Consider the following 12,497-nt stretch of genomic DNA (forward strand, 5'->3'; position numbering starts at 1 on the left):
CAAAAAACAAACAAACAAAACCAAAACAGTATCTCATGTTTCTTATTGGCTGTGACCAAGTAACTTCGTTGCTTTCAACCTTGATCTGCTCACCTGTAAAACTGAGACCTTATTATTTGTTGTGAGTTTTAAAAAGAGAAACATGTTCATTACCTTCCTCTTTGGGGCTCAGAAGGAATCCGATGGGCGTCTTGCAGCTCCGAGCCTGATGAAGAATTGTAGCTGCTGTGCCTCAAGACAGATAAGCACAGGTCGTCCCAGTGGGGATGCCACCTTGGGGACTGTGAACCTCCGCTGAGGCCAGGCCATGCCCTGTGTCTGTATCCCGAACTGCGGGATTTCTCTGATCCGCCAGGGAAAGGCCTGCCACCTCGTGGCCGCTTCAGGAACTGCTCCAAAGGCAGTCTGCTCTTGGGAACCTACCTGCTTAGGTAGCTCGCTGAGGTCTGGAACCGCAGCACACTGCAAGTTATCTTCACGTGGCGGTGAAGCTGCCTGTATGGAAGACTCTTGGATCAGTCGTCTGAGCACATGTCCAGCAATGGGCATGAGTGGCCTAGCCAGGGACTTGGGGTGCCGGAAGAGCCGACTGTACAGCACGTGGTGCCCCTAGCAAGGATTGGGTGGTGGTTAAAAAGAAAAAAAGGTCGTGCAGATGGTCTGACAGCCTGTCGACCGTGGGCATGGTGCTCATAGCAGCTGAGCATTGCCGGGGTACCAGGCTGTGTGCTGGGTGCTTCAAAGATGTCCTCTTGTGGATCAGCCCATCTGTGGCGAGGAGGGGACCGGGCTCAGCCAGGTTAGATGTGACTTGCACAAGGTCATGTGGGTGAAAGGAAGGCAGAACTCTTGTGTATTTCTCCTGACCCCAGATTTTGCGTCTGGACTGAAGACAGAACCCACATGTGTCCAGCACTGGACATGCAGCTGCATAGCTGTGATCCCTCAGTGAGGGCATGGATTTTCATCCTTGTATTCAACTTTGAAAGAAACAAATTTAGAAAGATACGAATATAATGGGCGTGGCAGACAGAATGCTAAAGGTGGGCCCACTGACTCGTAGCCCTGGCTGTTCAGTTAAACACTAGCCTAGATGCTGCTGTGCAGGGACTTTGACGAAGGAATGAAAGTCCCAAGCCATCTGACTTCGAGATCAGAGATGATCTGGTGGGCTTGGCCACCTGAGCTTAATGAAAGCAGGGAGTTTTTCCAGCTGTCAGCAGAAAGGAAGGTGTGAGAAAGACTGGAATTAACATTGCTGGTTTGAAGGAGGAAGGGGTTGTGTGAGAAGGTGTGTGGGTGACTTATAGGAGCAGGGAGTGGCCCCCAGCCATGGAATGAGGACCCCAGGCCTGTGGCCACCAGGAGCTGGACTTTCAGGGCCACCTGAATGCACCTGGAAGCAGATTCTCCCCCAGAGCCTCCAGGTAAGAGCTCATCCCCGCCACCACCTTGATTTAGACCTTGTAAGACCTGGAGTGGAGAACCCAGTTTAAATCACTTAAGCCATATAATAACCCTGTGGGGCAGGCATTACTTTTTTTCTCACCATTTTGTCTTTATTTTGGACTTTGGTACCCAGAATAGATTCATCATAAACCTTTGGTTCCCATTCTCACCTTCATGCCTGCCCTGTTCTTGGCCTGCTTCTGTTTGTTTCGTTGCTACAATCAACGTCCCTGGACCCATCACGCAGAAGAAACCGAGGCTCCCAGGTTAAGAGACTTGCCTGGAAAAGTGTTAACTGACAGCTTGGCAGCAGAGCCACCGCTCCTTCCCCCTCGCGTGCTGGTTCCAAACCGAAAATGATGTTCTGGGTAAGAAAAATAGCAGCATAAGGGGCCACAGACGTTCGAGTTGAAATAATTAGAAATAACTTTCTGCAAAAAGAGCCAGACTTCACGAGAGGTAGTTTAATTGGGATAATGAGTTGCACGGGGAATGAGCAAATGCAAAGTTAATTAACAGTCATTTCCTTGAGACTAATCGAAGGAGAAAGATGGCTGTCTGGACCTTGTGGAACCCAGGTGTGACTCAGGTGCCTGCCGCTGGCGTGGTCATTTCTTGCCTGTTGCAGCCAGGGCAGCCACAGAGGCGGGCGTGAGGGGGGCCTGGGCTGGCCTGAAGGACAGGGAAGGAAGGAGGAAGCAAACTTCATGGAGCTCGAGGAGATCTTAAAAGCCCATGGACGTGAGAGCTAAGTGGAATCAAAAGCTGATTAAGTCGTTCCTTAGAAGCCTACTGTGATTTGAGCCCTCTTGTGTGTGGGTCGAATCAGTCATTAGGCAGGAAAAAAGTCAGAACTGTGAAAAGCACTGTGGGTGAGGATTGGTGGGAGGCAGCGTTTCTCATTATCGAAATAATAGATGCTTATAGAAATGTTGGAAACTGAATGATAGGATCATTTAAGAACATTAGCCCTTCTCCCCTCTGGTTCCCTTCTCCCCCCTGGTTCCTCTCTCTTGTCCCTGTTTAGGAAGTGGGGGGTGGGGCACTCGCTGCCTTCCCTTGACCTTGCCCTTGGATTGATCGCAAACCGACAACTGGAGCCAAAGGCATCATGAGGTGACAGCTCTGACCGTGTGGGCTGCCGGTGGGCAGAGATGAAGGGAGCCTCTCTGAATCCTGGTCTCTTCATTGGTACAGTGGGCCAGTACACTTGTGTTATTGTCGCACTTTTTCCAGATGCTTACCGCTGTCAGTGACGTCGGTCACCACCATTGCGGGTGTTCAGGGAGTGGGTGCTATGGCAGGCTTGCAGTGTGTGGCGCTTTCTCAGGAGCTGTGCTTGAGGGCAGAGGGGCTCCCTGGGTCCGAGGCCGGGGGTGCTTATAGGCCTCCTGACCCTCTGCCCCTTCCCTTGCCACTGGAGGCCTGGGGGTGGCTGTCAGGAATCTTGGACGCTGATGCAGGGCCCCACAGGACGACATGGGAGCAGCGGGCACACCTGCTGCTACTCTAGTTCCTAAGCCCCTCTGGATAGGGAACCACATCAACAGTAGCTTCAGCCAGAGACGTTTATTTCTCTAATGTGCAAAAGTCCAGGGGTCGGCAGTCCATGGCTCCCATGATGGCTCTGTGGCCTCAGGTCATCAGGGACCCAGGCTCCTTCCAGCCTTCAGCTCTGTCCTCCTCAGGGTGTGGCCTGCACCTCACTGTGAGAGGGGAGCTCCAGGGACATCCCAGACAGGAGCGGGCAGAAGGGCAGGGATGCACTGCAGCTGTCTCCTTATATCCTATTGGCCAAAATGTGGTCACATGCCACACCTGACTGCAAAGGATGCTGGGAAATGTAGTCTTTATTCCCAAGGGTCCACTTCCTGCTGACAATTCTGTTCCTGCAGATGATAGGAGAAAGAATGCTTGGGGACACTAGCAACAGCTCCTCCCTAAGCCTCTATGGCCCTTCTACCCCCGCTTCCCTGGGCCTCTTCACTATTAGGATCTCATTGCCTTCCCTCAGCAGCCCATGAGACTGGGGGATCTGTTCACTTATCTGACATCCCCATAGTCTAGGGGGCCTGGTGCTTATTTTCCCCACCTCACTGTCAGTAAACTGAGGTGCAGAAAGGTGACCTGAGCCATTGTCGTCCACAGCCAGCAAGTGCTGGAGCCAGGGTTCGAACCCAAGTCAGCGCCAGCCCCACCTGCAGCATCCGCAGTGCAGAGACGCGGCCACATGGGAGCCTCCATGGCTGCCATAACAGATGAGCACACCGAGGCTCAGAGCAATAAACATTTTATCCTCTCATGGTTCCGCAGGTCAAAGTCTGAAATCGGCCTCACTGGGCTAACGTCAAGGTGTTGGCAGGGCTGGCTTCTTCTGGAGGCTTCAGGGGAGAATCTGTTCCCTTGCCTTTTGCAATTTCTAGGCATCTTAAAGCATCTTTGTGTGTCTTGGATTGGCAAAAGTGTATTTGAATGAAGGGGTGGCCTGCCCCTCCACAACTGTGGGTGTTTCTCCTTAGGTGGAACGAGAGACTTGAGAAAAGAAATGAGACACAGAGACAAAGTATAGAGAGAGAAAAAGTGGGCCCAGGGGACCAGCGCTCAGCATACAGAGGACCCGCGCCGCACCGGTCTCTGAGTTCTCTCAGTATTTATTGATCATTATCTTTACCATCTTCGAAAAAGGGAAGTGGCAGGATAATAGGATCATCGCAGGGAGAAGGTCAGCAGTAAGACATATGAATAAAGATCTCTGTGACATGAATAAGTTTAAGGAAAAGTGCTGTGCCTTGATATGCATATGCAGGCATTTCCATAAACCTTTTTAGTGCGTAAAGAGCAGCATTGCTAGCAAGTCCCACCTTTCGCCCTAAGGCAGTTTCCTTCTTTCTCAGTAAACAGAACGTACAATCGGGTTTTACACCTAGATGTTCCATTGCCCAGGGACAGGCAGGAGACAGATGCTTTTCTCTATCTCAACTGCCAAGAGGCCTTCTTTCCTCTTATACTAGTCCTCCTCAGCACAGACCCTTCGCGGGTGTCAGGCTGGGGGACGATCAGGTCTTTCCCTTCCCACAAGGCCATATTTCAGACATGGGGAGAAACCTCGGACAATACCTAGATTTCCTAGGCAGAGGTCCCTGCGACCTTTGGCAGTGTATGACCTTTGGCAGTGTATGTGTCCCTGGGTACTTGAGATTAAGAGAATGGTGATGACTTTTCACAAGCATACTGCCTTCGTGCACTTGTTTAACAAAGCACACCCTGCACAGCCCAACATCTGTTAAACCTTGAGTTTAAACCACAGCACATGTCTCCTGCAAGGACAAGGTTGGGGGTAGGGTCACAGATTAACAGCATCTCAAATACAGAACAAAATGGAGTCTCTTATGTTTACTTCTTTCTATATAGACACAGTAACAGTCTGATCTCTCTTTCTTTTCCCCACATTTGAAGGGAGCGGGATGAGAACAGGCTTCCTCGTTACCATAGCACCTGCCCCCTGCTACGGTGGCGTGGACCCTGGGCCATGTCTTCCAGACCCTCATTTCTGTGCATCCCCAAGTTGGGGAGTCTTCTGGGCTCGGGGAATTTTAGATGCCATCTCTGTGCTGGAGGATTTTGTGGCCAGGGTGTGTGATGGGCACTTCCCCCCAGACTGTGCCCACAACCCGGCCCTTTCTCCACCTGCCACTCCTCTCCATGGTGGAGAGTGTCACTGTGGATGATCTCCCCAGCGGCTGGTGTGTGGAGGATCAGCAGCACGGGGCAGGGGTCCGCTCTGTCCTCCACTGTCTCAGTGGCTCCGGCTGCCAAATGAGCAAGCATGTGAGGGCGGGCCTCTGGAGGTCTGTGCAGACGAGATCCAAGCTTCGCCCCTCACCGCCCTGGTTTCCGGTGATAGCTGTGTCCCGGATTTGACTGCTTCCTCTTAGGCAACCTGGAAAACTCACCCTCTAAGGGAATTTTCCGAATGAAAGGTTTCCCTTGCAACAGAAGCAAAACCAGACACCCCACAGAGAGGCAAATTGGAAGTTGACCCAGGCCTCCAGGGAGAGGCCCCTCCACCCACCCTGTGGCTGACCTTCAGCCCTGTCGCTCATCCGAGAAGCCCAGAGCCTGACTCTGCTTCTGCGCTGTGTGCTCCCCTGCCCTGTGCGCTGCCCCACTGTGTGCTGGCCTCCATGCGCTGCCCCACTGTGTGCTGGCCCCTGTGTGCTGCCCCCATGCGCTGCCCCACCACGCGCTGCCCCACTGTGTGCTGGCCCCTGTGCGCTGCCCCAGTGTGTCGCCCCACCGTGTGCTGCCCCACTGTGTGCTGGCCCCTGTGTGCTGCCCCACGGTGTGCTGCACGGTGGGCGGCTCCAAACCCCACATGTGCGAGCGGAAGCACCTGGAGCATGCAGCACACACTCACGGCCCAAATACTGTTTCTCAAAAGTTGGGTTGGAAAACATGACTAATGTTTTAAAGCATTTTTGAGGACAATTTACTGCTGGTGAGTGGTGACGGTGGTGGCAGTGGGGGCCATTTGCCAGTTCTCTATCACAACGCCGGTCTGCATTGTTGAGACCTACTGTGTGCCCGGGCCTCTTCCAGGCATCACATGCCCTAGTGCAGTGGGTCTTGCAGCCAGCGTGGCCGTTTTCAGTCGTTAGTCATTGTTTTGCTTGGTTTTGTTAATGTGCTTTCACTCCCCAGCATGTGCTTCGATTCCCTTCCTCTTGTGACAGGCTGTGCCCGCCTCCGCTGAGGGCTGTGCCTGGGACCCAGGCCTTTTAGGGAAGCCCAGCCTTTGGTGACAGTGATTGACACCAGGTCTGCGCACGTGACCTGGGCAGGGCCAGTTGGGTCCTTCCCTGGAAAGGCTATGTGGAGGCTGGGAAGAGCAGCTGTCCCTGCCATGGTCCCCTGGGTGGGAAGGGCACCCCCAATGCCCCCGTATTCTCTGCCTCCTCCCCGACAGAGGGAGCCTGGCTGCTGCTGAAAGGCAGGGGAGACAAGACAAAGGGTCCTGCAGACACACCCTGGAAGTCTCAGTGCCGGTTCCAGTACCAAGCCCTTGGCTCTGCCAGCCTCTGCTCCACTCCTGCAAGGCGCCTCCAGCTCCGCCCCAGCACTGAAAAACCTACTACAGATTGGCTTCATTTGCTTCCCTTGGTTGGAGTTGAGCTTCTGTCACTTACAGCTGATGGCCTTCACCAAAATAAGTCTTAACGGCCACCCCTGCGGCAGGCATCGTAACCCCAGTTGACAGACTAAGGTGGGTGGTGGGGTCAGGCCCCAGGCTCTTTCCAGTTCTGACTTTCCTGTCCCTCATGTCATTGCAGCACACTGCCACCCACAGTAGGCCTGTTGCACTGGGTCCCTGCAAGGGTTTTCTAGACGAGGGGGTGAACCAGAGCTGTGGCCGGAGGATGCACAGCTGTGGACGGCCGGGCTGGGCTGGCCCCACACCCGGTACCACCCACCACCCAGGCTGCAGGCACCGAGGAGGATCCAGCTCACCTGTGTGCAGGAGGGCACACGGGCAGATGAATGAGCTGCCGAGCATCAGTGGGCGGTGACAGAGATCGGGGCACCCACAAACACCACACTGCCTGTGAACTGCAGCCCCTCGAATCTCACAATTACCTTGCGTGAGGTGACGGTGGTAACTTCAGCAACAGTGGCCCAAGTGAGAGGAGCAGTCTGTACGAGTGGAGCCGGGTTTGCTTGCTGGGCCCTGGGCTGAGCCCTTCAGGTTCGTGCTCTCAGCCCTGCCGCAGCTCTGCAAGCGGGTGGTGGGACTGGGGTGTGAGGTAGGGCTTCATCACCCTCTGCAGACAGGGATGGGTGGAGTGTCAGCCAGGTATGTCACCAAGGTGTCAGCGAGGTGAGGGGAGCGGTTACGGTCCCACCGCATAGAGTGGAAAGAGATGGGAAGAAAACGTTGTGTGTCTTGCCCTCCTGCCATGGCTGGGCAGGTCTGTTAGAAAGACCAGCCATATTAGGGCCAGGGCAGAATCTTCTGCATTATTCAGAAAGACAGTTCTAATTGTCCAAGTAATAAAAATGGCTTTCTGTTATTTCAGTGTTCTACAGTTGCTGTCTAAAAAACTTATTTCCATAGACTTTTTTTTTTTTTTTTTTAAGAGACAGGATCTTGCTCTGTTGCCCAGGCTGGAATGCAGTGGCATGATCTTGGTTCACTGCAGCCTTGACCTCCTGGGCTCAAGGGATCCTCCCACAACAGCCTCCTGAGTAGCTGGGACCACAGATGTGCGCCACCATGCCTGGCTAATTTTAAGTATTTTTTTTTATTTTAAGAATTTTAATTTTTTTAAATTAAAAAAATTTCTTTTCTCTTTTTGAGACAGAATCTTGCTCTGTCACTCAGGCTGGAGTGCAGTGGCGTGATCATGGCTCACTGCAACCTCTGCTTTCTGGGTTTAAGCAATTCTCCTGCCTCAGCCTCCTGAGTAGCTAGGACTACAGGCATGGGCCACCACACCCAGCTAATTTTTTTTGTATTTTTAGTAGAGACGGGGTTTCACTATGTTGGCCAGGCTGGGATCGAACTCCTGACCTCAAGTGATCCACCCACCTCGGCCTCCCGAAGTGCTGGGATTACAGGCCTGAGCCATTGTGCCCGGCCAATTTTTTTTTTTTTTTTTTTAGACAGAGTCTTGCTGTGTCACCCAGACTGGAGTCTAGTGGCATGATCTTTGCTTACTGTAGTCTCCCAGGTTCAAGCAGTTCTCCTGCCTCAGCCTTCAGGTAGCTGGAATTGCAGGCGTGCGCCACCACGCCTGTCTAATTTTTGTATTTTTAGTTGAGACAGGGTGAGGTTTTGCCATGTTGGCCAGGCTGGTCTCGAGTTCCAGGTACTTAGCAATCTGCACTCCTTGGCCTCCCAAAGTGCTGGGATTACAGACATGAGCCACCTGACCCAGCCATAGTTTTCTTTTCTTTTTTGAAAGTTTTTAGTTTCATTTGATAGTTTTTTCAAATTGCTTAGGAAGTAATTAGCTGCTGTAGTTTTTTTCTTCAACTTTTACTTTAAGTTCCGTGGTACATGTGTAAGAAGTGCAGGTTTGTTACATATGTAAATGTCTACCATGGTGGCTTGCTGCATAGATCAACCCACCACCTAAGTATTAAGCCCAGCATCCATTAGCTATTGTTCCTGATGCTGTCCCTTCCTTTGCTCCCCCGCCCCGACAGGCCCCAGTGTGCGTTGTTCCTCTCCCTGTGTCCATGTGTTTTCATCATTCAGCTCCCACTTATAAGTGAGAACGTGTGGTGTTTGGTTTTCTGTTTCTGTGTTAGTTTGCTGAGGATAATGGCTTCCAGCTCCATCTATGGTCCTGCAAAGGACATGATATTGTTCCTTTTTATGGCTGCATAGTATTCCATGGTATATATGTACTACATTCTCTTTACCCAGCCTATCATTGATGGGCATTTGGGTTGATCCCATGTCTTTGCTATTGTGAACAGTGCTGCAGTGAACATACACGTGCATGTATCTGTATAATAGAATGATTTCTATTCCTTTGGGTATATACCCAGTAATAGGATTGCTGGGTCAAATGGTATTTCTGGTTCTAGATCTTTGAGGAATCGCCACACTGTCTTCCACAATGGTTGATGTAATCCACACTCCCACAACAGTGTAAAAGTGTTCCTTCTTCTCTGCAGCCTCACCGGCATCTGTTGTTTCTTGACTTTTTAACAATTGCCATTCTGACTGGCATGAGATAGTAGTTTGTGTGGTTTTCATTTGCATTTCTCTAATGATCAGTGATGTTGAGCTGTTTTTTCATATGTTTGTTGGCTGCATGAATGTTTTCTTTTGAAAAGTATCTGTTCATGTCCTTTGCCCACTTTTTGATGGGGTTGTTTTTTTCTTGTAAATTGTTTAAGTTCCTCGTAGACTCTGGATATTAGACCTCTGTCAGATGGATAGATTGTAAAAATTTTCTCCCATTCTATGGGCTGCCTTTCACTCTGATCATAGTTTCTTTTGCTGTGCAGAAGCTCTTTAATTTAATTAGATCTCATTTGTCATTTTTTGTTTTTGTTGCAATTGTTTTTGGCATTTTCATCATAAAATCTTTGCCCATGCCTATGTGCTGAATGGTATTCCCTAGATATTCTTCTAGAGTGTTTATAGTTTCAGGTTTTACATTTAAGTCTTTAACCCATCTTGAGTTAATTTTTGTATAAGGTGTAAGGAAAAGATCTAGTTTCAATTTTCTGATACGACTAGCCAGTTGTCTCACCACCATTTATTCAATAGGGAATCCTTTCCCTATTACTTGTTTTTGTCAGGTTTGTTGAAGGTAAGATGATTGTAGATGTATGGTCTTATTTCTGAGTTCTCTATTCTGTTCCATAGGTCTATGTGTCTGTTTTGGTTACCACTACCATGCTGTTTTGGTTACTGTAGCCTTGTAGTATAGTTTGAAGTTACTGTAGCCTTGTAGTATAGTTTGGTTACTGTAGCCTTGTAGTATAGTTTGAAGTCAGATAGCGTAATGCCTCCAGCTTTGTTCTTTTTGTTTAGTCTTGGCTATTTGGGCTCTTTTTTTGGTTCCATATGAATTTTAGAATAGTTTTTTCCTAATTCTGTGAAGAATGTCAATGGCAGTTTAATGAAAATGGCATTGAATCTATAAATTATTTTTGGCAGTATGGGCATTTTCACGATATTGATTCTTCCTATCCATGAGCATGATCCATGAGCATGGAATATTTTTCCATTTGTGTCCTCTCTGATGTCCTTGAGGGGTGGTTTGTAGTTCTCCTTGAAGAGGTCATTCACATCCCTAGTTAGCTGTATTCCTAGGTATTTTATTCTCTTTGTAGCAATTGTGAATGGAAGTTCATTCATGATTTGGCTCTCTGCTTCCAGCCATAGTTTTTAAATTTTTTGAAGAGAAGGGGTCTTGTTCTGTTGCTCAGGCTGATCTTGAACTCCTAGGCTCGAGGGATCCTCCAGCCTTGGCCTTACAGAATGCTGGGATTAAGGTGTGGGCCACCGTGCCTGGTGAATACTTTCTTTAATGGCAAGCTGTTAATTTAACCATTTCCCTATTGATGAACTTATCTGGGTTGTTTCCTTTTTCGTCATTAAAACCAAGTTTCTTGGTTCTGTTTACTTGTCTTCTCTCTTTTTTTTTCTGCCTTGAACAAATCTTTTTTGTTTTTTTTTTGAGATGGAGTCTTGCTCTGTCGCCCAGGCTGGTGTGCAGTGGCACAATTTCGACTCACTGCAAGCTCCGCCTCCCGGGTTCACGCCATTCTCCTGCCTCAGCCTCCCGAGTAGCTGGGACTACAGGCGCCCGCCACCACGCCTGGCTAATTTTTTGTATTTTTAGTAGAGACGGGGTTTCACCGTGTTAGCCAGGATGGTCTCAATCTCCTGACTTCGTGATCTGCCCACCTCAGCCTCCCGAAGTGCTAGGATTACAGGTGTGAGCCACCGTGTCCCCCCACTTGAACAAATCTTAAATTCCTTTTTCTCTTTTGGGTGAACTTTAGGGTTGGCTTCTTACTACCATGAACATCGGTTGGAATTTTGACTGTGATAGGATTAAACGTATAGATTAATGGGGGAGCATTAGCACCTTTATAATATCAAATCATCTCTTCCAGAAAAGTGACATCATTTCCTTTCATTCCTGTCTTCTGAGAAGGTTTTTAGAAAAGGCTTTGCTGTCTTCTTGCACATAGTTTTCTTTAGAGTTATCCTGGCTATTCTGTGCGTTTTGTGACTTTGGTGAATGGGATGCTCCATTACGTTTCAAGCTGGCCATTGCTTGGGTGTCGGAACCCTTTTGGTATTTATATGCTGACTTTATACCTGGTCACCTTCTGTTATATCCAAGGGGTAAAGTGGGTCCTGCATATTGGCCCCATGTTTTCACTTCTTCACAGACTGGGGTTATTAGCTCAAAGCCAGCCAGCACCAAACTCAAATTTTCACACATCCATTTGCATTAAATATAGTCCAGAGAAGCATATTGTTAGCCACTTAGAGCCTGCCTGCTTTGTACAGCCTGCCCCACTCCACCAAACTGCACCCAACGTCTGTCAGCCACAGATAAGATGAACCCTGGGGCTACAGAGAGGTCAAGACTTCAAATGGCTGCTGCCCTTTGGAGGTTTCTGACCCAGAGGTTCACCTAGATAGGTAAGCCCCTCACAGAGTCTCTTCTCCCGGAGTCCCCTTGCCCTCCCTCCCTTCTGGGTGTGGCCCAGTGCTGTGTTCACTGGAAAGTGTCCCAGCTGTCAAAAAGTAGCCCACGGGAAGCGCACGGTGTGCCAGCGCCACCTGGTGGTCATACCTCTTCCTTAATCAGCCCTGAAATTCCCAGTCTTGCCAGACCTTGCCGAATTCTCTTCTTATTTCAAATTGTGTTCAATCAACATAATGTTATTTTTCAGGGACTGCACAGTCAGTTGTGGCTTTTCTGCATCTTCTTTTCTGTTATTCACGTTTCATTTTCTTGTCTTGTTGCATTTGCCTTGACTTAGTGTTGAATTTTAGCAGTGATGGTGGCCCTTGTTGCCTTGTTCCTGTCTTTATTTATTTTTATTTTATTTATTTATTCATTTTTTTGAGATGGAGTCTCCCTCTGTTGCCCAGGTTGGAGTGCAGTGACACGATCTCAGCTCACTGCAACCTCCGCCTCCCGGGTTCAAGCCATTCTCTTGCCTCAGCTTCCCGAGTATCTGGGATTACAGGTGCCCACCACCACCCCCGGCTAATTTTTGTATTTTTAATAGAGACAGGGTTTCACCATGTTGCCAGGCTTGTCTCGAACTCCTGACCTCAAGTGATCCACCCGCCTCGGCGTCCCAAAGTGCTGGGATTACTGGTGTGAGCCACGGAGCTCAGCCCCTTGTTCCTGTCTTTAATGAGGTTGACTTGAAAGTTTTGGTATTTAGTACGTTGCTTGCAGCAGGCTCCCAGTATTCAAGGGCACTCTGCTCAAAATATATCCAATACACCTCATTTCCTGTCATATCGATATCGACTACCTTACCCCACACCACCA

The sequence above is a fragment of the Chlorocebus sabaeus genome, chromosome 27 (genome assembly GCF_047675955.1).
Source record: "Chlorocebus sabaeus isolate Y175 chromosome 27, mChlSab1.0.hap1, whole genome shotgun sequence".
Classification (NCBI taxonomy): domain Eukaryota; kingdom Metazoa; phylum Chordata; class Mammalia; order Primates; family Cercopithecidae; genus Chlorocebus; species Chlorocebus sabaeus.